The 26,980-nt window shown below is 48.1% G+C and overlaps 1 protein-coding gene across 5 annotated transcripts in view; it reads left to right on the top strand.

Moving 5' to 3' along the window:
- Positions 1 to 343: 343 nt before the first annotated feature.
- ZBTB7C (zinc finger and BTB domain containing 7C) overlaps positions 344 to 26,980 on the top strand; it is a 126,059-nt gene continuing 99,422 nt past the window's right edge. Inside the window, exons 1-3 of one of the 5 annotated variants that reach the window (XR_003532292.1) lie at positions 629 to 709; positions 7,663 to 7,835; positions 7,945 to 8,117. The gene's annotated coding sequence lies outside the window, so the exon portion shown is untranslated. Of the gene's footprint in view, positions 435 to 624; positions 775 to 7,662; positions 7,836 to 7,944; positions 8,118 to 26,980 lie in introns of those variants that run through there. The other 4 variants (XR_003532293.1, XR_003532291.1, XR_003532295.1 and 1 more) reach the window with 4 other exon arrangements.

Below are 26,980 nucleotides of genomic sequence, written 5' to 3'. Positions count from 1 at the left end.
AGCTTCCTTTGGGGTGCTGCGGGGCGCTTGGAGCTCGCCTTTGGTGATGGAGGGTGTCCCATTCCTTGCTGCCGGCTGTGGTGTTCATCTCCCGCTTCCCCAGCCGTGCCAGGAGACATGAATTATGTATGGCCACTAAAACTCTCACCCTGTTGCTTCTGATTACAGAGAAATTACGGGTTACTGGGCCAGACTGTGCAGCCGGTGACGTCTGTGGGGCTTTGATGCCCCGGGCAGAATTCGGTCAATGATGCGTTGCTAAGTGCAGGTGCTCCAGCAGCAGCCTGACCTCAGCCCTGGAGCTCCTCTTTATCCCAAGCCTGGATTTCGCAGGGAACTTGCAAGCCCTGAGACTTGCCTCAAATCGTCTGTATAATTTTTTTTTTTTTTGGGCAAGGCCTCTGTTTTGGGTGCTGTTTCCCGTGACTCAGAGGGTAAATAGCAGTTGCTGCGCTCACCTGGTTTGCTTGCTAAAAATGAATGTGAAACAGTTCAGGGGCTTGTTTCCTGGTTGTTTCCTTCTATTTCGGGCGGGTTCATCCCTGATTATGGGCTGTCAAACCTCAGAAATTCGTAGCTGTCTGTCCACTCTCTAATTTTTTTATTTTATTTTAAATGGAACAGAAAAGGAACATAGCCTTCTTTTAGCGTGAAGTCATAAATACTCCTGAGAGCAGGTGGATTTTGCAGGACTCCTGGTGTACAACAGGTGAGGATGCATGCCTGGGCAGTGATGCAAGTGTGGGGAGCAGCCCAGTTTCTTGGCAGTGGACAGTAAGTACTGAGAAGCTTTATCATGAGCACATTAAAACATTTATGTCCATCTCCACAGATTTCCCTTGGGCTGTTTGTTGTGATATGTCATACTGGGAATGTCGTGAAGAGGAGGACTGTCTTTCTTTGCTACATTTAAGACCTACAAAGCTGTAATTATAGTAATTATTTCGAGGCCATTTCCCATTCTGTGGTGCCCAAGTGGGCAGAAGGACAGAGATGGGCGATGAAGGTGTTGGAGTTGGTGTGGATTTACATCCAGGCAGGGCTGTGCTTGGTGTTGGAGGAGGTGGGAAGATGCACATATGAGTCTGGGAGGAGGTGGCTGCACAATATGTGCCCACACAATCACAAAGGCACTCACAAGCACACTTGCACACACTTTTTTACTCATGTTGGACCACTGTCCCACGGCACAGACTGTTATGTGTCCCTCTGCCACGTCCTGGAGTTTGCTGAGATCACCTTGGCTCGCAGGGGACTGTAGGTAAGATGGAGCACCTCTCCCACGAGGAAAGGCTGAGAGAGTTGGGGTTGTTCAGCCTGGAGAAGAGAAGGCTCCAGGGAGACCTTAGAGCCCCTTCTAGCTCCTAAAGGGGCTACGAGAAAGATGGGGACAGTTCTAGCAGGGCCTGTTGCAATATCACGAGGGGTATGGATTTTAGGCTGAAAGATGGTCCATTTAAACTAGATGCAAGGAGGAAGGTTTTTACAATCAGGCTGGTAAAACACTGGCACAGGTTGCCCAGAGAGGTAATGGATGCTCCATCCCTGGCAACATTCCAGGCCGGATTAGGTGGGGATCTCATTGAAGCTGTCCGTGTTCATAGCAGGGGTTTGAATTAGATGATTTTTAAATGTCGCTCCAAACTCAAACCCCTCTGTGATGCCTCCTGGATCCTGGCATCAGTCAGCTCTTATGTGCAGATGGGAATGCTGCTGATCCCCACACTTCAGGTATCTACAGACAAGTCAGCCTGTGGGGGGAAGTGAGGTGAGGACAGGTAGCAAAAAGCTGATGTTGAGGACTGAAATGCATCCCAGGAGGTGGGGGTACCCCTGGGGGCCCACCTGGGTCCTTTAGCCACTGCCTCCCTGTGTGACCACAACAGGTCCCTCCAGGTTTTGTGTTTCCACTGCCGTGTTGGTGGAGCATCTCCTTTCTTTTCCAGGGCAGGGATTGTCTTTGATGTTGCAAGTAAAGCAGCAGTGGCTGGCCTAGCATGATAATATGCCCTCTTGGCAAGGTCTGTGGACCTCTCTGTAGTATGGATGGGTAATTGTAGTGATACAACTTCAGCCAGTGCCCAAAGCCAGTAGCTGTGGTTCTTCTGATGTTTCCCTCCGTAAGGAGGGGGAAGATGTTAAAGTCTGCAGTGAAATGACCCTGACTTGCATCAACCATCCAGACTTTTAGATTATTGCCTCATAAAACTTTTACAAAGTTCAAAACAAGGGATGGCTTGGGTTTTCCTCTGGGCCCCAGAGATTGTTATTTTGATCTTTTCAAACTTTATAGAACGCAGAGACAAATCGGGGTGGGTGGGATAATCACCTGGAATGAAAGAGGTCAGTGAAAGAGTTTTGGGGGCAGTGAAAAAGAGATGGGGAACCTTAGGCTGCTGGCCATCCAGTTAACCTAACTACAGCCAAGGAGTGTCCACCTTCATGGAGAGGGTTGTTAAGCATTGGAAGGGGCTGCCCAGGGAGGTGTTGGAGTCCCCAGCCCTGGAGATGTCCCAGGAACGACTGGATGTGGCACTCAGTGCTCTGGGCTGGGTGACAAGGTGGGGATCAGTCAGAGGGTAGCCCTGATGGTCTTGGAGGGCTTTTTCAGCCTTAATGATTATTAATCAGTCAGGAGGTGGGATGATCATGTACGATGTAGTTGGCAGCAGATGGGAGTGGCTCCAGAGAGGACTTGGAATGGGCAGCACAAGGGAGGAGCACATGGCTCAGTCCCATCTGGTGGGAGACTGGAGCTGAATGTTTGTTGTGGTGCTAATTTCTGCTAATGAGCAAAGGGCAAGGCTTGAGATCCAGCTGCTTGGATGGGTTGGGGTTTTAGAACAGAACAGGGTTGGATTAATGCAAATTGAATCAGATCTGAGAGGGAGAGTGGTTTTATTTTCCCCTTTAAATCCTCTGTGGGCTCTTCACAATGAATTTCTGGTGACTTCCATGGTGTGAGTTCTGCTCAGGCTCCATGCACGACCTTGACCAAGCCACTCTAGACTGAGACACATTAAACTGATTTTGGTGGGTACCTAAATAAGGGCTGGAATCCCCGTGCACCTGGTCCTCAGCTATGAAGCCTGTGAGTTAATCCCATCTGGGGGACTACCCAAGCACATAGGCTTAAGTGTGTTTATCTGGTAATTGAATTCCTGTGCTCTTTTTCCCAACTGGGGGATCAGAAATGGTGCTTTTCTCCCAAGCTCTGTGAGGTTTATGGGGCACCTGGAAAGATGGGGCTGCAGCAGTGTGGAGCTTTCCAGAAAAATAGGAGGGAATTTGCCATCTACTCCTTGTGATAGTGATTTGTAAAGCCAGCTGATGCCTGTGGACTAGTGACCACAGGGGTAGATCTTTCAGGTCTCTCTGATGCTTTGGCTTCTTTGCTTCTTTGTAGGCGGAGGTGGCTGAAATTTTAGGGCCCCAAATCCCCAGGAGACCATCTGAGCAAGTTATTTTTGCTGGTTTTTTTTTTTTGCTTTTAGTCAAAAGGCCTCCTCCCTTCCCCTTCAAACCCTTCCTCTGCTCTTCATTTATTCCTCTGAAATCATCCTGTTTCCTTCTTCCCACCAGGATTCCCTCCCTACCAAGAAAACCCAAGCTGCATATTTTAACGCTTGGGATAGATATAAAATATGATTGAGGGTCTGGGCACCTCCATCTCAAAATGCCTGCCATGCCTGTGAAGGTTTTTCCAAGCAGCTACTGCCTGCAAATGCTGGCCAGGAGGAGACTGGCCTCTTGGAGAAGGGCTTTTTGCAGGAAGTGACTGTGTGCTGGGGTTCAGAGCACCATTAAATGCAGGCTGGGTGATTCCCCTCCAATCACTGGGTTTTCCAAGCCCTTATTCCCATCTCCACATACTCAGGGGACAGTCTGGAGGAGCAGGAGCTCTCAGTACCGCTGGTGTAATTCATCCTCACCGGGCAGCACCCCTAATTTTGCTGTCATTTGCGAGGGTGCAGCTCTGATGGCTCTGCTGGGAGCGCCATCCCTGCGTGGTAATGGAGGAGTAGTCAGGGTTTTTTAATCACTTATTCCAGATGTAATTCCCAGGCCGTTCTGAGTCACGCCAAGAGCTGCAAAACAAGGCATTCGGCCTCCGTCCCTCGCGTTGGGCGGGCGATGACATCGGTGGTGCAGAGCACTCCCAGCCCTGGCTCTGCACACACACACAGCCCCAGGGAAAAGAGAGGTCCCTCTCTGCTAGAAAAAAGAAGTGCAAGGGGCAAAATGTGAGCCAAAGGGTGGTTTTGCCACAGTGTGACAGTGAGCGTGGCTCTCAAAAGCCATCTCGGAGCTGTGCTGCGGGTCTGTGGAGTGATGTAAAACACACACACGCTGTCAGGAAAACCACCTGGCAGCCAGGGGAGATGCTGCATCTCAGGAGGAGGATGTGGTTTAGGAGGTGCCATCTGCTCCCTGCAGTACAGAGAGCATGGGTAGGTGGCTGTTGGGAGGAGAAAGAAGAGGGATGAAATGGTGCCTCCCAATGTTGCCCAGAGAGGTGGTGTGTGCCCCATCCCTGAAAACACTCGAGACCAGCTCTGAACCTGATCTAGTTGAAGATGTCCCTGCCCATTGCAGAGGAATTTGGACTAGATGACCTTTAAAGGACCCTTCCAACCCAGAAGATTCTATGGTTCTGTGATTCCCAGGGGCTCTGTATTTCCCATAAGGCTGCTTTGGGTGAAGGCCAGAGATACATCTGGCCAGGACTGTGGGTGCCCAGATATGCTCGACGGGGAGAAGCATCCTGGGATCCCCTGGGATGAGATTTCTGGGAAGGAAACGTCCCATCTCCCTCAACCCAGAAGGCTGGGGGAGATTGGGTTAACAACTCATTATTGCTGGTGTACTCGGGGGACAAGACAGTTTTACTTTATTTTGATGTTAAAGATATCCTTTAAAGAAGTGTCAGCCCATAGATTGTCACTTTTATGATTCAAAAATTGTAGCTGCTTGCCTGGGGTGTATTCGAGAACAGCGAGGAAGAGACTGTATTAGATTACTAAGTGAGGGTTTAATCCATTTTCATTATTTGCGTAATAATGTCCTCTAATTAATAGGTAATGGGCAGCCTCTGGATTAATCCATGAGTGGGGTCTGCAGTGATGCCATCAGAAAAGGATTTTATTGCTGGGAAGTACAGCTTTGTTTAGTTTTTCTAGTAAATTTAGTAACTGTGAGAGCCAAAGGGTGTCTGTGAGAGTGTGTGCTGTGCCTGGGGTGGTAGGGTCTTTCAGGGACAACACACAACTTCCCTAAATGCATCAGACCTGGAACGCAACCAGGGTTTTGTTCAAATTCTATTGCTGGTCTACTGCAGGCAGGGGCCAGCCAAGAAGCTGTTCCTGTGTTTTAATCTGCCTTAAGTAGCTTGGAAAGTAGCTGCTTGTATCGTGGCCGTGGTTTTCCCCTGTTTTGTCCTTAAAAACCTACCATGCTGTCATTTTTGGTGTCCCTTCTTCAGCTGGTGGATACCTTCCTGCTGGTCTACAGGCACAAGAGTGGTTCCTGTCTCAGATACATGCCAGGAGGGGGATCTCTCTCTGTGTCTCCATCTCTGTTCCTCTCTTCTTTTTTATGCTTTGGTTGTGACAGTGTTTGTGATAAGTGGAACAGGATTACTTCAGATGCAGATCTTGGCATGAAGCAAAACCTCATATTAAATTTTTGGGGTGGAAAGGAAATAGAAGATGGGAGGCCAGCCTCTTCACTGTAGGTAGGTCCTGGCAGCAGGTAGGACTCGAGGCTCAGAGAACTGCAGGATGCAGCATTTGGAGAGCTCACCTTGTGAGATGAAACAGGCAAAGGGATGCAGATGTAGAGGAAAACTGGGAAAGCAATGGGACATAGATCCAGGATAACTGTTTCTTGGTTTTCTTCTTCACCAAACTGCCTCAGTGCTGTCCCACCTTAATTCTGGTGACTATTTTGCCCCAAGAGATTGAAGGACTCTTCCCTACATCCTGGTGTGCACTCAAACCCTGGCACAGGTTGCCCAAAGAAGTTGTGGCTGCCCCATCCCTGGAAGTGACCAAGGCCAGGTTGGATGGGGCTTGGAGCAACCTGGGATAGTGGAAGCTGTCCCTGCCCATGGCAGGGGGTGGAATGAGATGAAGCTTAAGGTCCCTTCCAACCCAAACCATTCTGTGATGTTTCCTACGGTGATAATCATGCTGCCTTCAGAGAGATGTTGTGGATGTGGCTTTGGCTCTGTGTTGGGATTTGCACCTGCTTGTACCAGCAGTGAGCTGAGACCTTAGAGCTTATTTAATTTCCTCTCAGTTAATCCACTCCCATCCTCAGATGGGAAAACTTCAGATACCTACCCAGGGAGTTTTTCCTCTTGTTTTCCACTGAACTCTTGTGAGATACCATGGTCTTTGAGTGATGCTTATAGGCTCTGTCAGAGGAGAAGCATTGTTCTGATGGACAGCAGGTATTTTGGAAATAAATGACACAAAACCCCCCCAGACTGTGGAAATAAAAAATGTGTATTTTTGTTGCTTCTGTGGCTGTGAACAATTTCGCCTCACCAAGGGCTGCACTTCAAAAGAGAAAACACAATTTGGCTAAAATTGCCTGAATGAGGTCATAAAATTATACTCTGTGAATGGTCCCGTTATTCACAAAGCACAGTTGCTTGGATGGAAATTGCTGAAGACCTTTCACTGATACAGTGGGGAAAAGGCAGAGGTTTCATGAGCCTCCCACAGTTTAGCTGCTGAGGGGATTAATACTAATGTAGCAGCCAAATACCCTGTCAGAGCCCATTTGTTCTCTACTGCACTCCAGGGGCTGTTGCTCCTTGGATGTGATCTTGAGCAGAGCTCATCATGCTTGCAAGGGAATACATTTATATTATACCTCAAACATCAAAAACCTGTGTCCAGGAACTCCTTTCCCAAAGCCTGGAGCTCTTCCTTGCCGTTGCTCCTTTCTGTGAGTTGCTGCTCATGTGTGGGACGTTTCTGAATGTGGTGTTGGTGGCAGAAAATACCTCATGCAGTGGATACTCCACTTGCCTGGAATGACAGAGAACTCCTACATGAGCGAAATAGTTACCGAAATTATTTGCTGTGCCAGTCAACAAGGTCTGGACTCGTTCTTGAAGAAAAGAGTCAAGGAACCTTTAATGCACCTTGCCTGGAAGAGTGCACGTGCATCAAGTCTTGGATGCACCACCTTAGTGCTTTGGTCCAGTGCTCACACACCTGGCAGGCTCAACAGGATTTCCTTCACTGCCTTGATTTTCAGCTGGGGGATTCCTGCTGATGAAAAGCGCAGGTCTGACTTTGTACCAACAGGTTTTCAGTTTAGGAGCCCAGAGAAAATGAGCAGCCTTAAATTAATGGCTATATTAATAGCCTTCAGTTGTCAGAGGGCAGGGTTAGATGGGATATTCTTGGCCGTGAGGGTGGTGAGGCCCTGGCACAGGTTGCTCAGAGAAGCTGTGGCTGCCCCTGGGTCCCTGGAAGTGTCCAAGGCCAGGTTGGACAAGGCTTGGAACAACCTGGTCTGGTGTTTCTGCGCATGGCAGGGTGGGTAGAACTAGATGATCTTTAAAGCCCCTTCCAACACAAATCATTCTAGGATTCCCAGGAGCTCTGTATTTCTCATGAGATTGCTTTTTAATTTTTTTTGTAGTTCAGCAGGTGAAGAGCCAACTTCTTTTAATAAGAGATTTTGGCTGAGCTTCAGGCATCGGAAGTTAAAAATCTGCAGAAGGGCATGGATTAAATACAGAAGTGTGGAGAATGGAGGAAAGGCTGAATGTGAAGAGGCTGCTTCTTCTGTCCCTAACCTCAAAAAGGCGAGAGGTAAAGGGATCCAGAGAAAGGACAACAGGGAAGAAAAGCAAAATATAGATCTGCTTTTTTTTTTTTCCCCCTCCTTTTGCTGTTGCATTAATGCTCTTTTTTTCTGCAGGTGTCTTACAAAAGCAGTGTTTTGTCCTCTTCTGTATTTCGTGCCTCCCGTGTCCATGCCAGGATACCTGCTTTTATATGGCAGACAATGGGAGTGCAGCTGGCACTGAGCTGAAGCCTGAGCTGTTCTGCACCTCATGTGGATTCGAGTTCAAATAAACAGTTTGACTCGCTCAAGGAGTGAATCAGAAGAAGGAACTTGAGCCTCTAGCCTACAAGCACCGTGCTGTGAAAGCAAGGTGTATAAACATATAAGTTATTCTTTAGTGTGCAGTTCAGTGTGAGGCTTGTGCTGGAGGAGAGTCGGAGCTTCAGACCTCCTGTAGCCCTGTTCAGGGTCTTGGTGGAGAGTGCAAGGATATCTTGGGTTAGACTTTACAGAAGGAGAGTGAAGTCTCTTGTAGGTTGGTTATCTGTCTGGTTCTCAGGTTTGTCTTTGGTGCTAAGTGCTTCCAGTCCAAGTAAATTACGATGTTAAGAAGTAAAAACGGGAAAAGCAACCCATGCAGAGCCCCCACAGCAAAGTGGGGATAAGGTGTTACTAATGGCAGGGGACTCTATACTCTTCAGATTTCTTGCTGTTGGACAAAGTAGGTACCTTGTTGGCAATGCCTGGGGGCAGGTTCTCCTGGCTGGACTGACTCAGAAACACTTTGGTCCATCAGTCACTCAGCAAGGTCACACCAGAGTGGTGACGGATTAAAGCCTAATGGTGCAAGTTTTCCTTTTGCCATTGTCTATCCAAGCTGGATGGGAACCACTGAGTATGACAAGGGGGAGTGGTTTGAAACTAAATGAGGAGAGATTTAGAATAGATGTTAGCAAGAAACTCTTGCTTGTGAGGGTGGTGAGGCCCTGGCACAGGTTGCCCAGAGAGGCTGTGGCTGCCCCATCTCTGGAAGTGTCCAAGGCCAGGTTGGACACAGCCCTGAACAACCTGACCTAGTAGGTAGCATCCCCATGGTAGTTGGGGCTGGAACTAGATGATCTTTAAGGTCTCTTCCAACCCAAACTTTTTTGTGGTTCTATGTGACATCTTCTAGAAATAGGGTGCAGCTTCCTAGAGCCGTGTTGGGCAGCCCAAGTTCCTGGTGAGCGCTGCAGCCGGTCTGGGGTCTCTGCTGAGTCCCACCACCAGCCTGTGGAAAAGCAAGAATGGGTGTGACCACTCATGGGTCCCCAAAAGTCTTCACTGAGGCCCTTTGGTCGATGGATTTGCTTACCTGCACAAGTGTTACTCGTATGAAGGGGGGCTGTGAGACGATGCCTTTGGTTGTCATTGCTGCCTGGTTTTGTCTTGCCTCCAAAGCCTTGCAAATCATTCATGGCGTGACATGGTCGTCTGTGTGTGTGAGGTGAGATCTACTCAGAAATTGTTTTTATTGTGTGTTAGCATTAGCAGATAAATAATGTTCCCTCTGAGTCGTGCTCGGGGAGACGGTTTTCTCCTGTGCCTTCAAATCAGGTGGTTAATAAAAGCCATTAATCCCCATGAATGACAGCAGTATATTAGAAGTGAAACACATGTTAAAATAATTTGAGAGGCTGTTTTCAGGTCATAGGCTAACCCATTCTCTTCATATATAATATTTTCATGAGGTGTAAATACTTCCAGGCTTGAGATGTTGGCTGGAGATCAAGCTTTGGGAATGCACAGAGGTGGATCATCCATCTGAGGGTATCAGTCTGGACCAAAACTAAACTGAACTTCCAATGTAAGTTAATTAAAGTAGATTTAGGTTGGATATTAGGAAGAAATTTTATACTGTGAGGGTGGTGAGTCCCTGGCACAGGTTTCCCAGAGAAGCTGTGGCTGCCCCATCCCTGGAAGTGACCAAGGCCAGGTTGGACAGGGCTTGGAGCCACCTGGGCTAGTGGAAGGTGTCCCTGCCTGTGGTAGGGGGTTTGGAACTTGGATGGTCTTAAAGGTCCCTCCCAACCCAAACCATTCTGTGATTCTGTGAACTCAAAAGTTGAATTTGGGAAAGCCTGAACTATGCATAAGCTTAAATTGAATTTGGCAAGTGGATATGTTAAAAATCCCCAGGGAGAGTTAATTTATTTTTAATGTCCAGGCATTTCATGTGAGATGACAAAATGAAATGTGTCATTTTGGAAATGCCAAAACATTTTGACATCTTCTCAATGAAGCTTTTTAATTTTTTGTTTGGAAATTACAGTTAACAGTTAGAAGGAGGAAAGGTTAAACAAGACTTGGTAGTGAACTAGTACATTTTGTTTTGATTCAAACAAAACATGTAGGGGTAGCAAACCTTTTCCATCTTGCTGAACCCCTTTCCCTTCCCCCTCAAATCTGTTTCTCATTGACTCAAGCTATTTTCCTCCCACTTTTAGCACAAGTAGGAGATGTCATTGGATTAAAAAAAATTAATTTATTCACCCCTTCCAGCTCCCGGAATGCCCTGGTTTGGAAATTGTGACAACAACTGATGGTAAACCCTTGCAGGAATAGGTAGAACAACCCCTTAACATCTGATGATCCTAAAGACAGGATTTCATGGTGGGGCTGTAAGGAGGCCCCTGGTGCCCAACGCAGCATCCCAGCCCTCCCTGGCCATCCTGGGCTCCACAGGGGAGCAGGTGGGACCCTGAATAACCCAAGGGCAGGAATTACTGAGGGGCCACTGCGGGGCTGGAGAAGGTGACGAGGCACTTTGGGGAGGTGGCACCACGGCTTATGGAGCATTATCCCAGCTGAGCCCACCAAGCACAGGCAGGTGGTGGATGCCCCGTCTCTGTGAGTGTTCAAGGCCAGGCTGGATGAGTCTTGGAGCAACCTGGTCTAGTGGAAGGTTCCCTGCCCATGGCAGGGGCGTTGAACTAGGTGGTCCCTTCCAACACAAACATTTCTATGATTTTACAGTTCTAAGCTGCTGTGCTCTCCTACCACCATCTTCCTACCTGCCTGAAAGCAAACTCTGTTGTTTTTTTTTCGGGGCAGTGCCTCTTTTTTGGAGATTAAACTCAACAGACAGCTCGGTGGTGCAAGATGTTTTGCTTTGTAGGGCTTGTTACCACCCGTCTGGAGGTGGAGCGAGACCGTTCCCACACTGGGCACTGCAACAAGCCATTGATCTTGATGTGCCCTCTTTGCAGGCAGTAAAGTGTGTTCTTTCCTTAGCATTTTGGGCAGGAGATGCATCATGCTGCCTGCTGGAGCCCAGGGAGGAGCATCATCAAAATGAGGGATGCCAGAGGCTTAATTGATCTTTGAGGATCAGCCCCCAGCTCATTTCTGTCTTCAGCTCCTTTCTACTGCAATCGTTCCCCTGGGTTTGAAGAACTGGTAAGAGAAGAGTTTTGCTTTGGAGTGAGTCTCTACTAGTTTTATGCTGGCTTCTGTAGGAAACCATGCGATATTCAGTAGGAAGGAAACAGATGAGATCGAAAAAAAATAAAATAAAAATCACAGGGTTGTCCAGAAATTACTCTGAAAAAGCTGCTGAATTTCCAAACCAGAGCATGACATCCTTTGTGCCTTTTTCCCCTATTTAAACCATCCCTTTGCAATCTCCGGGGATGTAATTCTCTGTCGTGTTATCAGTTGCTCAGCAGCCTGTTCCTGCCAAAATACTGGCAGCCTTTTCGCAAGGGCAACATCCTCAAATGGAGGGGCTGAGTAGATTGGAGGTCAGGGCTGGACAATTTGACTTCCTTTACCCTAATTACCAGGCAAAGCTTCCAAATTCATCCCAAGAGCAAGTCAGGGGTGGTTGGGAAGCGTGTAGGGGGGTGAGTGATCCCACTGGAATTGCTGGAGAATCCCAATTCCCGCTGGTGACTCGGAGCTGTCAACGCCACAACGTGCGAGACAGAGGTCCCAAACCTCTGGAGGAACATTTTGCACAGTGTGGATCCAGTAGCTGTCATCCACATCCGAGGTTTGGGAAGAGCTGCGTGCAGCACCCTTGTAGCTTTTGTTTCTTTAATTGCTAACAGCAAGGCACTGCCCTTCACTGGAGGAGAGGGGAGATGCTCAAGTTTATATTTTCTCTTCTCCTGTTACTTTTACCTGACTCGCTTCACTCTCTGCTGCGGAGCTCTGGTGGATATTTCTGCTGTTAAAATAGACTTAACCAGCGCCAGAGCAGTATTTATTGGGGTTTTTTTAGAGCTCATTGAATGAGATGGCAATAGGGAAATGTCACCAAACATTTGCTTGGTGCTGCCTAAGTGTTGGTGTAGCAGGGCCTTCAGATGGTTGCCCGTATGTGGGGGAAAAACGGTTTGTGTTACTCATGCTGTAAACAATTGTGTCTGGAAAAGGCAACTTGTATCTCTCTTTGCCACAGGGTGCAAGGCAAAATTCATTTTCTGTGTCAGCAGCAGGGTTTGGACGGGGTCTGGCAGGGATTTGTGTAGCTTGATAGGTAAAACTATACCTGCTCTGCATGCTGGTTTTTCTTTTGCTTTAGCTGCTGTGGCCCTAATCCTAAAAAAAGGCTGAGTTGTCACCCTTGGGCTATTTTGTGCATGTCCCTGATGCACTAGGGTTTGTAAGGGACTACTGTTGGTGATGTCTCTGCTTGACACAATGGGGAGAGATACTGTAGAATCCTAGAAGGGTTTGAGTTGGAAGGGATCAAAAGATCATCTTAGAAATCATCTCATTCCAGCCCCCCTGCCATGGGCAGGGACACTTTCCACTAGCCCAAGTTGCTCCAAGCCCTGTCCAACCTGGCCTTGGACACTTCCAGGGATCCAGGAGCAGCCACAGCTTCTCTGGGCAACCTGTGCCAGGGCCTCACCACCCTCACAGGGAAGAATTCCTTCCCAATATCCCATCTAACCCTGTCCTCTGGCAGTGGGAAGCCATTCCCCCTTGTCCAGTTCTTCCATTCCTTGTCCCAAGTCTATTTAGCCTGCCTGTGTTCTATTTTTTTTCTTTATATAGAGCAAATAGGGAGTGCCCACATAGTGATACAAAGCAGGGAGAGAAATGCTGCTAAATGCTGATTATTTCTTCGGGTGGGCACGGCAAGGGTTCACTCAGAGGTCTGGGGAGAAGGTTGTTTTTGTGATTCTGTAAATGGCTGCACTTAAAGGTGGTGGTTTGAATTGCTCTGGTCCCTAATATGTATATATTTTTATTTATATATGTTTATTTGCCTGGGTACAGCCAGCAGGGCAAGGCTTTGGCTTAACTTCCCCCCCTCTCCCTTATTAGCCAGGATGCTTCTGTTATCTTTTGAGATGAAAGGTGCCCCAGAAATGTAAAGTACCAATGAGCCGTGCTCCTTTTAATGTAAAATACTGATAATAAATACTATCCTGCTGTTCTCCTCGTCCCTTGGCATCACAAAGCACTCCATAAATTGCACTCCAGCCCTTTGCATTCCAGCTGTTGCATGTACCGAGATAGAACCGTGCGTGGGAATAAAAGAAATACTATCTTTGGGGCCACTGCTTATGTTACCCACAGGTTAATGTGAGTGGTTTGTGTTTCCCTTCACTCCCCCTTATCCCAGTCTCTGATCCATGTTGATTTGGAGGCTGAGTTCAGCCTGCAGCAGTTTATACCTTTTATTTCAGTTGAGCCCTCGTACCGGCTTGGCACAGTGGCCGCCTCGCATCCCTCTGGCCAGGGCAAAGCTGGTGACCTGTTCTTTGCTTACCAGGCAGTGGGTTGAGGCTCAGTGAAATACTGGGTGTTCACCTGTCCTAGAAAAGGGTGCGGGGTCGTATTTTTGGCCACCTTGCTTCACTGCCTTTTCCCATGGATCTAAAACTGGCGCCTGGCGCGATGCGATGCTCAGGTTTCCCTTTGGCAAGTGGTGTTCCCCTCCCTTCTGGGCTTAGGTTTTTGCTCATGGAAGAGAGTCTCAGGCACCACTAAATCATGTGTCCCTTCTGTCAGCTGCACCTTCTTCCCATCCAGCATCCACTCAGCGGGTGAGTGTTTGGAAGGAGGGACAAGTGTGTCTGAGCTCTGAAATTTCTCCGTAGGGACCTCCTGGCTTCTCAGTACATCCTTTAGCTCTCTGATTGCCCTTCCTTCCTTATCCCCATGCTTTTGGCCAAGGAGAGAAGATAAACCAGTAAGCCACATGCTGTCCCAGCCCATGCACAGCAGGCAAAATTCCCCAAGTGAAATTTATTTTTTGTTTTCATTAGACATCCAAAACTCTTTCCTAACACTGAACCATCTACATTTTGGAATTATAAAATGGTTTGGTTTGGAAAGGACTTTTCAAGGCCATCTACCCAACCCCCTTGTGATAAGCAGGGACATCTTCCACTAGATCAGGATACTCAGAGCCCCCTCCAACCTGGCCATGAATGTTTCCAAGGATGGGGCAGACACTGCCTCTTTGGGGTTTCTTTTTTGTCCTCCAAAAGTGGAAAGCTAAAGATGTCATTGATGTTGAACTGCAAACTGGCCTCCACACTCTTGTTTGCAGAGGCTCAGCCAGGAGCCTTATCCAAATAATCCAAATTCAGACTGGACTCCCGTGATCTGGCAGCAGCCCAGGGGATGATAACCTCCATCACAGAGGTCCAATCCAGCAGCCTGGGTTATTTTAAAGCAGGCAAGTGGAAGAGCCCACTGAGATAAATGCTCAGGTAATCACACAGGTCCAAACTGTGAAACCACCTTGTGTCATCAAAGCAATTTGAAAATCAATTTGATGTCTGGCAGGGAGGCAGACACGTCAGGTCCCTTCGGCGTTCATTAGCATTCAGGTGGCAGTGCTCTGCCAAAGCTGCTTTTTCTGGGAAAGCCATTAAAAAAAAAAATTAAAGGAGGGGGAAAAATTAAAATTAGGCATTAACCATAATTTCCTCTCATTAAAGGTAACAACAACCCCACTGTCAGTCTGGAACGGGGCTGGTTGATGGGTTTTTTTGAGGCAGGGAAGCAGAGTGCACACCACAGAAGTGAAGTGATGATCAAATAAGAAAGCAAATGAGGCTCCCCCCTCGTTTTTAACAAAGGCAGGAGCAGGGCCAGTGGCAGAGTGGTTTAACCGAGCAGTTAGAAAATTGGAGGTCAAAGCCTGACATGGCTATTGATGAATTGAGGGTGTTGGAAGAAGAGTAGCAGACATCACGAGTGGGCTGCAGGGACTGAAACATGAAGCAAGATTAAAAGAAGTTAAGTACCTGGAGGTGGTGTGGCTGCATGGCAGCGAGGTGAACCATAATTACAGTCACCACACACTGCAGACTGGAGAGAGACAAAGGGAGAGAGGATCAGAGTGGGGTGAGGCAGAGAAAGGGGGTAAATTCAGGCTGTTCTCTCCAGATGCTGTGTTTCGGCAGGTTGTGTGGTGAAACACCTGCTGCTCATCTCTTTTTGGCCATCTCTTCCTGAGTTATTCTAGTTAATACCCTGATGTTTCCCATATAGCCGCAGGTCATTAATGAAGGGCTGGATTTTGCTCTGCTGGCTGGGGGTGGGATTGTCTAAGACAACCTGCAGTGCCTGCTGCCCTCATGGGCATTGTGTTCAATGCTGGAAGGAGCAAATCCTTTTAACATCTGGCCTGGTAGTTTATACTGTGAGGGTCATACTAGGCAAGGTGTTGGGATGGAGCTGGCTCAGGGCTCTCAGGAAGGAGTTTCTACCTGGAATGGTCAGGTGTCAGGCTCACGTTGCAGCTCTTCTTGCAGTGGTGTCACTTACTTGCTCTCATTTGATGAGGTCGCTCGTTTTCATGAAGACTTTTATGAGCTTCATAACTTCCTCTCATCATGCCTCCCTTTGAAACTAAGTGGAGATGATGCCCTGGGCAGGCGACGTACTGAAAATTGTAGATGCAGAGACTTGCATGTGTTTTTTTTTATTAAGCTTTCTAGTTTACAAATTCAAGCACTAAATGAATCCCTAACCATTGCGACTGCAAAATTGTGAATCCAGGCATAGCAGCACCTCCCTGAGTCTGCAGGTAGCCTGAGACAGTAAAAGAAAGGGTGAAACACCTCCCCTGCCCTTTACCAAATGCTTCTACCACTCAGCTTGGTGGCTTTGCCTTGTTTGGTCTAGACTAACCTTTCTTCCTGATGATTGTCTTGGTTTCTTAGTCGACGAAGGGAATGGACCAAGGAATGGCAGGGGGTTTGGAACTAGGTGGTCTTTCAGGTCCCTTCCAACCCAAACCAGCCTGTGATCCTATGATTCTGAATCTCCCAAAGCGTGTATGAACTGTACTTTTCCCTTCTTGCATTGATTGCATGATGGATCGATCGATTGATTGAGGCCATGTCTGCATACACCACTTTTCAGCCTGGCTTCCAAGGAAACAAACCTGAGACCTGGCTCTTTCTCTGTCCACATGTCTCCCGTCAGTAATTCTTGCACCATGTGGTGGCCGAGGGTCGAATCTGTTGGAGGGCTAGGAATAATTTGAAACTCCTAGGTCTCTTCTGAATAAATATCTTGCCAGAGACCCTGATGACCTGAGTGAGGAAACATCTGCAGTGGTACGAGACACCAGTGAATCCGGTGATGGCAGAGCCGTGTGATGTGGTTACCACCCAACTGCAGATGGGTGGATGCTTCTAAACAAATTAATCCTAGGGGTGCCTGCAATCTCTGTGCAGCCAGACACTCCTAGGATAAATCCTGGACCTGATTCTGAGCTGTCTGGCATCTCATGTAGTCACTCAGCTTCTGCAGAGCAGGGACAGGGAACAGCCACGCTGATGTTTGACTGTGAGGCACGGAGGGACTGAGCCTTTTGCATGTGTCTGAGCAGGGCAGACATGAGCCCTGAGTCAAATTAAAAAACACAGCGACTTCTGAGTTCGTTAGACATGACTAAGGGCTGCTTGGGTTAATGGAAAAGTTGAGGAAAGCTTAATTGTTCCTGCATAAAGAGCACATGGAGGAGCTGTGAAGGCAATCAGAGGCGACATGTGTAAGGTGTTACTTGTGTGCTTGTAGGGTGGAAGGGGGTAGGTAAGCCAGCATCACTTTGTACAAGAAACTATAAGACTCAGAAGCTTTTATTTTGAGGGCTGTTGGTGCCAGAAGCAGCTGCAGCAGGGAGCTGGCCTGACATGCTTTGGGTTCAGCTGTGGTTCAGCATTCTTTTTTTTTTTTTTTTAACACATTTACTTTATATTGAGGGATTTTTTGCCAACTGATATACCATGTGCCTGTGACCAGTCTTGCTGTGTGGGGCTTGGCTGTCCCCCACAGCTGGCATGGAGCTCTTCTGTAAGTGATAATGGGTGGAAGGGCATCCTTTTGTCCGTGTGCCTGCAGACCTGTTTCAGCTCAGTGCTGGTGGACACATGGACCAAGCCAGAGGTCCTCAGAGCTGCAGTGGAAGTTGGGCAGTGACACAGAGCAAGTAGGCACTGATGACCCCCTCCCTGCAGTGATTTCCCAGTGTCTTCTCCGGCCATCCTGGAATCCTGCCTTTCCTACCTTTGTGTTGGGAGGGACCTTAAAGCTCATCCAGTTCCCCCCCTGCCATGAGCAGGGACACCTTCCCCTAGAACAGGGTGCAGGGACAGAGCAGTGAGGGCCAGCTGCCTTTTCCTGCTGCCCAAGGGTGAGAGGTGAGGCTGGGCAGCCTTCAAATCTCTCAACAAAGCCTCGGCAAGGGTGTCACCTCCTCTCTGCCCTCCCTAACCACTCCATCCCATCCTAATACGTGTTTGTGCCTCCCAGATTTCCATTCCTTAAACTCCTGGTCGCCACAAACAGGCTCAGCTCTTGCTTGCACATCACTTGCTGATTTGTTTTGCAACTGCGTGGCTGCTTTTTTTGTCTACCCAGGGAAGGTGGGAGAAGAGGCAAAGGAAAGAGAAAGGGTTGGGAAAGGCACCATGATTGTTGGGGTGACAGCTCAGATCCCTGCTGCTGCCCCAAGGGGAGAGGGGGGGCACCAGGGCAAGCACAGGGAACCCCAGCCAGCATCTGCACATCCTTCCATCACAGGAGCAAGGAGTCAAGTAGAGTTTAGTAAGTGTTATATCAACGCAGGAAAAACATACTTGATGCAGAAACAAACTGACCGTGAGGTGGAATAAAAATTTTATGCGTTGTCTCTTTTTCTTTTTCTCCCTCTTTCACACCTCAGTAGCTCACACTGAAGTTGTCTGGGTGGGTCTGATCTCAGCGCTCGGGTCATTTTATGACTGTTCTTGCTGTTTTCATGGGAGTAAAGTGATTTATGTGCATCTTTGCAGATCTGGGCCTTTAGCTAATATCGAAGTGCACACCCACGCATGCCACTATGGCAACATCTAATAACCCCTGTGTAGAAAAATATTTCCTTTTCATTGTAGCAGTTAAGCTGGAATTTCTGAGAGGACTGATGGCATGAAGTGCTGAACTCCCACCCAGGTAAATAACAGTTGAGCACGTTATTCTTTCCAAGACTTTTTTTTTTGAAAACTCCTTGGTGCTTCTCTCTGCTTGATTGTGGATTGTGGGGGGAGATGAGGCAGCTGGAGCTTGGGTGGCTTCCCGACTGGATCATCTAGGCATCACCCCAGAGCTCCTGTGCTGGGAAAAACGATCCAGCCAGTGCTGTGCAAGGCAAGGTGGTGCTCAATGGGGAGGATGCTGAGGTTTGTCCTGGTCTTTCCTCAGTAACTGTCTTTCCCCAGGGTGACTGCAGGACTTGAATTCCATTTTGGCAGCTCTGGCTCCTCACCCTGCTACCTTCAAGGGCTACATCTTCCCTAGGAGAGGTTTGCACTGTGGTGATGATGGTGAGATCCCTTCTGGTCCTGGGTTGTGCTCCTGCTCCTCAGCAATCAGGTCCCAAATACTCAGTGCTCTCCAACAGTGCTGGTTTGCAGGACTTAAGATTTCACAGCAGCATTTGGCCCCAGAATGTTGTCTCACCCTGGGTAATACTGAGGGAGGTTATGTGTGGATACCAGGAGGAGATCCCTGAAAGTGTTTTGAAGCCGAGGGGGGAGAGGGGAGGAATAAAATAGCAATAAGAGAGTGTTTGTCCCCCCAGCCAGCAAAGCAGGATTAATGAAATTCTGCAGAGGGCAGAGGGAGGGCAAGGGCACAGTCAGCAAAAAATGGATCTGGGTGGCTGCAACATAAATATTGAGGGGGATGGAGGAAGCTGGAGACAATGGCCTGCCCTGTGTCGGGCACTGCGATTTAAGGCTGCAGTGTCCTGCTCTGGAGAGCAACGTCTGCACGTGTGTGTGTGTGCACACTCGGGCACAATCACAGGAGCACAGAATGGTTTGGGTTGGAAGGGACCTTCAAAGTCCAGCCCCACTGCCGTGGTCTGGCTGACATGCACGAGCAGGAATAAAGCGACCAATGGACCCGGCGAGGTGGTTTGCCTCTCTCTGGAATTCTCTGCCATGCTGGTCTTCCTGCAAGCTCGAGGCCAGCAAGGAGTTTGACCTTAGCAGAGAAGGGATTTTTGAGGGTGTGCACCATTGTTCTAGCGCTTTTGTTTTTGTGTTATTATTAAAAATACAGGAGGACGTTTCGGTAACGTGCACTCGCTGTTTCATTCGCTGGGAGCAGGATTAGCTCAACACTGGCTGTATTTGAAGCCCCTGCCAGCCTCAAAGGCACTTATTCAGTATCCACTTTGTCTCAACAATTAGCAAGACGAAAGAGCATCTGGCATGCAAATTGTACAGCAGGACAAATGCCCGATGTGAGGTCCTGCAATGGCAACCAATGGTTCAAAACAAACAAACAAAAATATCTCTTTCAGTCAAGAGATCTGCTTTTGAGTTGTCTCCAAATGCCTGTACATTGACACAATAAGGTTTTTTTTCCTCATGATGTCCCTCCAGAGCAGAAAAGCTGCTCTGCCGTGTGCGTCATGAGTTAATTACCAACTCCTAATCAGGTCTGGTGTATCTGTCTGACAGGCCATGTCTTGGCTGTCATTGTGGAGTGGTGCAACCTGGTGATAAAGCTGAACCCACTCATGCTTGTAGGTTGCCCAGAGAAGCTGTGGCTGCCCCTGGATCCCTGGAAGTGTTCAAGGCCAGGTTGGACGGAGCTTTGAGCAACCTGGTCTAGTGCAAGGTGGCTTTGGAACACCTGGGCAATGCCCATGGCAATGGGGTAGAACTGGATCATCTTTAGGGTCCCTCCCGAGCCAAACTGTTCTATGATCTTTCATCTTGTGTTAAGGAGCTCCCAAAACCAGTTCTGGAGCGCTTTGGAGGAGAATCATGGAATAGTTTGGGTTGGAAGGGACCTTAAAGACCATCTAGGTTCAACCCCCCCTGCCACGGGCAGGGGCATCTTCAGCAAGATCAAGTTGCTCAGAGCCCCATCCAACCGGGCTTTGAATGTTTCCAGGGGTGGAACCCTCCATTTCTCTGGGCAACCTGTTCCAGAGGATGGGTTGGCCTACACAATTCCAAAGGCTGATATAATGGTCTTAAGCCCAGGATGATGCTCCTTTACATCTGGGTGAGTGTCAGGTCCTGTTGCAGGGCCCTGTGCAGGAGAAGGGGAGATCCCAAATCGCCTCTCAGCTTGAAATCACAGGTGGAGAGGAAAAAAGGCTTTTCACCCCTGTCTGCTGATCTCACGTAAGGAATGATGCTGACAGGGAGCAAGCCAAGCAGCATCTTGCCTTTCTTCAAGGGACCTCCCTGTCCCCCAGTGAGAGGTGTGGGAAGGATGGCAGTCCCTACTCAGGCTGCATGAGAAGAAACATTTTCAAAATTTTCTTAAAATGCATGAAAAAAATAGACTTTAGGGTCAGTATTGCTGCAGCATCAGTGACAGGGAGCATTGCTGGAAGAGGAGGCGGGATTTCATGGGAGAGCATGGGCTTGGTTGCTGCTTTTATGTTTTAGTGTCCAAGGCAAGGTAGGCCCAGTGCTGGTTGCCATTTGGAGCATCGGGATCCTCGTGGCAGGGGTTGTGGGTTGTCCCCCTCTCAAGTGTTAGGACTGCTGAGGGAACAACCCTTTTGACGGAGTAAAATAAAAATCAGAGGATGACTCTGCAAACGAGTTCTGTGGGTACTTGCTTGGGAAGAAAAACAGCTGATTTCTTCTCTTGAGGGTTTTCAGACATTCTCCTGCGTTCGGCTTTGCTGGACAGCTTAAGGGAAAATGCCGAGAAAGATGAAATTTCCTATCCAGCCCTCCAAGTTCTTTCCCTGAAGCTTGGGGAAGGCTCCCTGGCGGGTCAGCGGCAGCTCCCGCAGTAGCGCGAAGGACTCACTTCCCTCTCCCCCACAACGTCCCCGTCTCCAGACCCTGCTGCTGTCACAGTGCAGCTGTGCGAGTGGCAAAGTGCAGATGCTCATTTTTACGAGCTTGGCCGGGCCTTCTGCTGCCCCCACTCTCTGGCAGAGGAGGCTGCAGTTCCACGCACGGCATCTGCCGGAGCGCCCGGGGGGGGGCTGGCAGGGCATGAAAGTTGAGTTGTAAGGCCAAGAGGGAGGCAGTGGGGTGGTTCGGGCTGGATGCAGCCTCGGGAGGGCTTGGAGGCAGATCCTATCGCCTCTCCGTAGCTCCTGTTTTCCCTTCTCCTCCGAGCCTGTTTGTGTTGGATGTCCCAGCAAATCGTGCCCTCTGCAGATGGGCTTCGACCTTGGCTGCCTCCCAGCCTTGCTTTGCTGGGGCAGGTAGAAAGAAGAGTGATTTTTTTTTTTTTTTTGAGACCAGCACTGAGCCCTTAAGCATTTTCTAAACGTGATGAGGTCTGATTTAAGCCCACTAGACACCTTTTTCCACTGTTTAAAAAAAAAAAAAAAATAATTGATAATTTATTTTCCCAGGGTTGTGGGAAACTGCACTTACTTGAGCTTGAGGTAACTTCAGCTGAGCTTGTTGATCCATCCCAAAGGTCCTGAGTTCAGAAAATAAAAATAAAACAGTGATAACAATCCTGGTGCCCCCAATGAGAGGCAGAGCAGGGCAAACAGCAAAAGTTTGGGGAGGTTTTGATCTTGTACATTTACGTGATTCATGGAAAATAAATGCACTACAACTTTAAGGCTTTGCCTGCAGCTAAATATAAGGGTGTGCTGGCTCCACCCTGCTGCTCTGTTAGGGATACAGGCATTTATTTTTCTGGGGTGAGTTTTTTTTTTTTGCTTTATATTTTGTCCCTTCTGTTTTATTTGTTTTTGGTGAAACTCCACCATGAAATAACTGGCAGTTTAAGAGGGTGACCCTGGAGCATGCAGGAGAGGTACCTCCTGACATTCTCCCCATGGAAAGTTAAAGGATTGGAACTCAACCAAAATTCAACCCTCACGTAAGTGTTGCACGCTGTTGTCCGATGGGGAGATGATGATGGCAGGGATGAAGCCTTGAGGCGGCAAGTCTATTTTAACCTGGCTTTCCCGAGCCCCCAGCCTGCTTGATGTTAAGCCAACAGCCAGGTTAGCCAGGGGAAGCTGAGCTTTGTGGCTTGGGCATGGTCAGCCCGTTAAATTTGTTTCGCAAATAATTTTTTATTTTTTTTTTTTAGGTGAAAACTCCGCGTGTTGGTAAAAAGCTCAGAGAGGCGGCGGTGGCAGGGTGTGTTTTCAATCAGCATTTGCTCACTCTAAACTTAGTTTGTCTGGGACTTTCTGTTTTTGAAAGAGAAGTCGGTTCCATCTCCATTTTCTGTAATCATCTGCTTATTTTATTAGCTTTTTTCCAAAAAGGCTGTGTTTCCCCTGGTGCCTGACCACCTGTTTTCTGTGAGCTGCTGAAGGTCCGAGCTCTTCCTCCGCGCGTGCAGAGCAGATTTCTTTCAACAAGCCAAAAGAAACGACGCAGCTATAGACTAAAAAGGGCAAAAAAACCCACATGCTGTGCTATTTTGGTAGTAGCAAATTATGCCTCCTACAAATTACCATTGGTTATGAACATTGTCCGTCTGTCTGGATGACAATGTCCTGCTTTCAGACCACTGCTAATACGTTTAGAATTAGGATAATACCCATTGAACTCCAAAGCAGCTCCTCTTTTCTGAGCCCTGATTTATTCCTACCAGCAAATGTCACATGCAAGTGGAAGTTTTGTGGCTGGATAATTCACAGACTGTTGGGCATCTTATTAGGAAGGACTCGCACTTTTTAAAAAATGACTTGAGTTTTTTCTTTTAGTATTGTAAAACTATCAGCTCTCTAGATTTTCTTGCTTGCTGGCTTTCTCTTTTCCTTTTTTCTTTTCTCCCCCCTTTTTCTTTTTTTTTTCCTCCTACTCTTTCCTTTCTTTTCCCCACCCTTTTTCTTTCCTTTCCCCATTTTCTTTCCCCTTTTTCTTCTCCCTTTCCTTTCTCCTTTTTCTTCCCCCTTTTTCTTCCCCCCTTTTTCTTTCCCCTTTTTCTTCCCCCTTTTCTTTCTCTTTTTTCTTCCCCCTTTTTCTTTCCTTCCCCCTTTCCTTTCTCCCTTTTCTTCCCCCTTTTCTTCCCCCCTTTTTCTTTCCTCATTTTTCTCCCTCCCTTTTTCTCCCCCTCCTTTCCTTTCTCGCTTTTTCTTACACCCCTTTTCTCATCCCCTTCTTCTCATTCTTTCTCTCTTGCCTTATTTTTCCATATTTTTTCTCTTTTCTTTCTTTTCACGTTCTTTATTACTTTTCCCCATGTTTTCCCCTTTTTCCTCTTTGTCTATTTTTTATTTTTTAATATTATTTTTGTTTATTTTAATTTTATTTTCTCTTTTTCTTTCATTCTTTCTGGTGAAGCACAAAGTCAAATTGAGGGTTTACTCACCTTTCAATCTTAGGTTCGTGAACATCAGCTCTGAAATATCACTCTGAATCCACAGTGAGGACTGTGGTGCTGTAATTACAGTAAGAAATAGATGAAATGTAATACCTCCAGTATCACAAGCATATTCAGCATTTGATATGCCTTGCAGAGGTTATTCATGCCCATGTCTTGACCTGTGGTTGATCTTTTTATGCAGTGTATAGGGAATGATGTTTCCAGATGTGATATTGCTTGGGAGCTCATGGGCAGGGGTGGGACCAAGGTGAAGCTCCTGGTCCTCCAGCTCGGAGTGGGATGTGTGTGTTTGTCTGTGTGTGCTGGGTGAATCCCAGCACAGAAAACCCAGGAGGCAGATTTCTCCTCTCCCACAAGCCCTCTCTGGACCATTCTGCCCCTTGCAGCCCAGCAAGGGCAGGTTATGCCCTTTCCAGCTGTGAGGCTCGAGAACAAATGGTGTCTTGTCCCACTTTCACACCACCCGGGGTTTCCTTTCCAATTTTCCTGAGTCATCTTTTCCACAAATAGGACTGAAAGAAAGAGATGGGTGCAGGTTGCTTTTCTCCTTCCCTGCTGCCTGGCACATTCCTGTTAGAGAGTGTCTGGTTTGCATTTCTGCAGCATCTCTCTCCCATAACACATCTGTGCTTCCCCTCTCTGGGGTTTTCCATGCTGGTTTTCTGTGCCAAACAGAAGATGGAGGTGAGCTGCTTTGCTGACTGCCTGGGAGGAAAACAGTACTGTGGCCTCATTTCACGTTGGATGGATTCAGGCATTGCTCCAGAATGAATTCAGAGACCTGTTCCTTACTTCTCTGCCTCCCATTTCTTTCTTGTCCTTTCTCTCCTTCTCCTCATCCTCCTCTGCTTCCTTTTTTTCTCCTCCTTTCCTCCCTTTCCTTCTCCTCCTCTCCTTTTTTCCTTCTCCTCCTGATCTTCTGCCTTCTCCTCCCTTTCCTTCTGCCGTCTCCTTCCTCTCCACCCTCTCTTTCCTTCCCCTCCTTCCTCTCCTTCTCCTTCCTTTCTCTCCTTCCTTTCTCTCCTTCCTTTCTCTCCTTCCTTTCTCTCCTTCATTTCTCTCCTTCCTTTCTCTCCTTCTTTTCTCTCCTTCCTTCCTCTCCTTCTTTTCTGTTCTTCATTTCTCTTCTTCCTTTCTCTCCTTCCTTCCTTTCTTTTGCAAGAAAGGTGTGTGAGGCCCCCATCACCGTGAAGGTGCTTGCAGAGGGGTCCGTCCACACGGGACCGCTTTAAACAGGCTTTTATCCACTGCAGGATGAGTGCAGGGCTGGCTGGGCTGCATGCTCAGATGTCCAGGAGCTGCCTTAGATGGTGTTTCAGGTCATAAAACCCAAGAGCTGTGCCTGGGAAGACAGATTGCTGCCACAGGGTAAGCGAATCTATTGAAGCCGGGCAGCCAGGTAATTAACCACGTGTGTCTGTCTCCGTCCCTCTCATGCTTTCCTGGGCAGACTGAGAGTGGCTTGGGCATTAAAAGTAAGTCCTGTGGGGAGTGGTTGAGGGAGTTGAGGTTGTTTAGCCTGGAAAATAGGAGGCTCAGGGGGAACCTTCTCACTCCCTACAACTCCCTGGCGGGAGGGTGGAGCCGGGTGGGGGTAAGGTTCTGCTCCCACAGGATGAGAGGACATTGTCTCAAGCTGCAGCAGGGGAGGTTCAGGTTGGACATTAGGAGGAATTTTATCACAGAAATGATGATTAAATATTGGAATGGACTGCCCAGGGAGGTGGTGGAGTCCCCGCCCTGGAGGTGTCCAAGGAATGACTGGACATGGCACTCAGTGCTCTGGGCTGGGGGACAAGGTGGGGATCGGGCACAGGTTGGACTCTGATCTTGGAGGTCTTTTCCAACCTAATTGATTCTGTGGCTCTCTGATTGCTGCCCTCTCAAAGAGAGAGAGAGAGAGTTGATATGTGTAGCTGGGAGATGCCTGTTACTTAAAATGAAGCCCATATGGATCCCACAGAGCTGGGACTGGCATGAAATGGCACTGAAACTTCTTCAGAGCCTTTGTCATTCTGAGTAGGTCAATCCCCTGGAGTAGGAGTGAGTCCCCTCTCCTCTGGGTGGCTTTGGAGGAGCTGTGTTGTGATTGCTGGAGTGTGGATGTGTAAATCCCTTCCTACAGGTCCCTGAACTCATGGCAATGGATAGAAATTTTTGTGGAAGGATTGATGAGCTGCAGCTGATATTGCCCATTCACATACCTTTTCCATCTCCTAATGGAAGGGGTGCGGTGGCCACTGGCAAATTGAGTAAATGCTCTGTAGAGCACCTAAAAAGGGATATGTGTGCATGTGCTGCAGAGGGGGAGTGCACACTGATGTGAGTGTTAGCATTTCTAAGAAATGGTGATTCTCCTTTGGGAAGCCTGGGTGAACACCACTTCCCGGGAGTTGCCTAATTTAAATCATCTTTGCTCTGTTTTGTCCTATCCATTATTTTGAGCTGTCAACATTAAGTGCCACAAAGACCCTGTGAGACACTTCTTTCTGCTTGCCTCTAATAATCCCAGAAACAGTCTCTGGTCTCTTTGTTTGGGGCACTCTCTGATGGCTCTCAGTGCTCAGTTTTCTGGAGAGGAGCCACTTTGGGGAACAGTAAGACAATCAGTGAGGCAGTGCCTCAAGTCTCCTGCTCTTGAAGAGGCAGGGGAGGAGCAAGGTGGAATTGTGTTTTGGCCATCATAGTTAATGACTTCTAAGAAAAGCTTCCGTGGCTGCTCAACAAAGGTGATCCCGGCTTGAAAAAATAGAAGCTTGCATTTAATTTGCTCCAAAATTTGTTGGGGTTTAGCGTGATCCTTGGTGCTTTAGGGGAACAGTAAGATCTGATGTTCAGGTCTGGATTAGGACTTGGAGTCTGAGTCCAACAGGAAGGTCCAAGCCTTGTTTGTTGAGGCCAGGATGAAGTCCAGCAGAGATAAGTGTTGCCTGACTTCCTTGGCTTTTTGAGGAGTTGGTAGGATCCAGTGATGGGTCTTTATATGAATACCAGATCCACTAAAGGAAAGACTGGTGGAACACCAGAGACCTGTCAGTGCTGTGGATCCATCCTTGGCAGCCCTGAACTGGACAAACATCTCCTGTGTGTCCTTGGGGATGCCTGCTTTGGGCTGGGGGTGAACCAGAAGGCTTCTTGAGGATTCTTTCAGTACTTTGATGCTTTAGTCTTTATGTCTTCCTTCAGGGCTGGGTAAGGCATCCCATACCTAACTCAGCATAGACTTGGGGGAACTCTACGCCGGTATCTTAATCCCTGTCTCTTATTGAGGTGGAGAAACAGCAAGTGCCTCCTCCATTGCCCAAAATATCTCAAAATATCCAGCATTCCATGTGATGCCACACTGATTTTGTGCTAAACTTTCCTTATCCTACTC

Source organism: Neopelma chrysocephalum, unplaced genomic scaffold (genome assembly GCF_003984885.1).
Source record: "Neopelma chrysocephalum unplaced genomic scaffold, ASM398488v2 Primary Assembly neopelma1_97116, whole genome shotgun sequence".
In the NCBI taxonomy this organism is placed as follows: Eukaryota; Metazoa; Chordata; class Aves; order Passeriformes; family Pipridae; genus Neopelma; species Neopelma chrysocephalum.
Note: the sequence above shows the minus strand (reverse complement) of the source record. Positions and strands in the feature narration are given on the sequence as shown.